A 2195-nucleotide genomic window follows, 5' to 3' on the forward strand; every position below is an offset into this window, starting at 1 on the left:
AAATTCTGCAAGAAATTTAGTGAAGACCTAATGGTGACTTTTCCCAAAATCTTCAATTAAATTTAAAAGGAGATAAGTCTCTCAATCTCAATCAAGGAGACAAATAATTACACTGATATGAAAACCAGAGAGGGGCCCAACCAAAAAAGAAAACAACAGATCAATCTCCCTAATCAACATAAATGCCAAAATCCTCAATAAAACTTTAGCAAACAGAACGCAGCAAATCATCAAGAACATTATATATCACAACCTAGTGGGATTCATCCCAGGAATGGAGGGATGGTTTAATATATACAAAACCACAAATGAAATACTCCACATCAACAAAGCCAAGACAAAAAGCTACATGATCATCACAATAGAAAGCAGAAAAATCTTTTAACAAAGTCCAGTACTCATTCATGAGAATAACACTATAAAAAATCAAAATAGAAGGTCTAAATCACAGCATGAGAAAAGCCATCCATGACAAACCAACAACCAGAATCATACATAATGGACAAAAATTCAAAGCCTTCACTCTAAAATCATGACAAGATACACACTGTCATCACTCCTGTTCAATATAGTTTGGGAAACATTGGCCAGAGCAATTAGACAAAAGAAAGAAATAAATAGAATAATGACTGGAAAGGAAGAAGTGAAATTATTATTATCTGTAGATGACATGATACTGTATACAGAAGACCCCAAAAACTCCATCAAGAGACTTGTAGATTTAATAACCAAATTCAATAACATAGCAGTATACAAAGTAAACACTCAAAAACCCATAACATTTCTATACACAAACAATGAATGTACTGAGAGAAATTATAGAAACCACACCTGCCATAACAACTCCTGCCAAAATGAAATACTTAGGTATTAATCTCACAAAGAAAGTAAAAGATTTATACAATGAAAATTGAGGTACTCTGAAAAAAGAGATCAAAGAGTATTTGAGAAAATGGAAAGATATTCCTTGTTCCTGGATAAGAAAAATTAATATGAAAATGGCCATACTCCCAAAATCATTATGCAGATTCAATCCTATGTGAAAGGTCATTAGTATACCTCAAAGATCTCGAAAAATATTCCTAAACTTCATGTGGAATCAGAAGAGACCTAAAATAACAAAAGCAACCCTGGATAGCAAAGCAAGGGCTGGAGGCATCACAATCCCTGACTTGAAATTATACTACAAAGCCACTCTGATAAAATGAGGTTGGCACTGGCATAGAGAAAGATCTGAGGATCAGTGGAACAGCCTAAATAATGAAGACACAACTGCAAGCACACTCGCCAACCTTATCTTTGACAAAGGGGCCAAACATTTTCGTTGAAAGAAAGATAGCCTATTTTATAAATGATGCTTTGGCTTTCCACATGCCAAAGGCTTAAAATAGACATAAGCTTATCACCACGTACAAAACTACAGTCAAATGGATCAAATAATTAAATGTTAAAAGTAAAGCAGAAATCTTCTGGAAGAGAAAGTAGGTAGAATCTTTAAGGACATAGGGGTGGGTAAAGAGTTCATAAACAAAAATCAAACTGCATGGGAAACATTTCAAAGAATCAACAACTGGGATCTCATCTCTTTAACAAGTTTCAAGGTGTCAAAAGAAATCACCATTAGAGTAAAAAGAAAGTTTTACTCACGAAATGGGAAACAATTATAGCAGACTGTCCTTCAGACAAAAAACTCCTAACTAGAACATACAATGAATTAAAAGAAAATCAGACCTCCAAAATTCAAAGACTAAATACAAAAATGGGCATTTTAGATGAATATATACTTTCCAAATAAAGAGATACAAATGGCAAACAAATATATGAAAAAATGTTCAACATCATTGGTAATACAAGAGATACAATTAAAGCAATGGGCCAGGATATGGTTCAGTAGAATAAGCACTTGCTTAGCAAGTGGAAGGGCCTGAGTTCAATCCCCACTTCTGATAAATAAATAAATAAATGAAGCAATGCTGAGATAGCATCTCATTTTATTTATTTATTTATTTTATTGAGAAACAAATAGCAACGAGACAGTTTCAAAATCGATTAATAGGACAGTTTCAATAATCAATACATTGCATATTGTTGTCTTCATAGTGGTTATTTATAGTACAAGATGCAGACATGATATCCCATCCAAACACTATTAGTACTAATCTTTCCTCTCATTGAATTAAGAGAAAGTAGCTGTA

Source organism: Octodon degus, unplaced genomic scaffold (genome assembly GCF_000260255.1).
Source record: "Octodon degus isolate 3935 unplaced genomic scaffold, OctDeg1.0 scaffold00340, whole genome shotgun sequence".
Taxonomy (NCBI): domain Eukaryota; kingdom Metazoa; phylum Chordata; class Mammalia; order Rodentia; family Octodontidae; genus Octodon; species Octodon degus.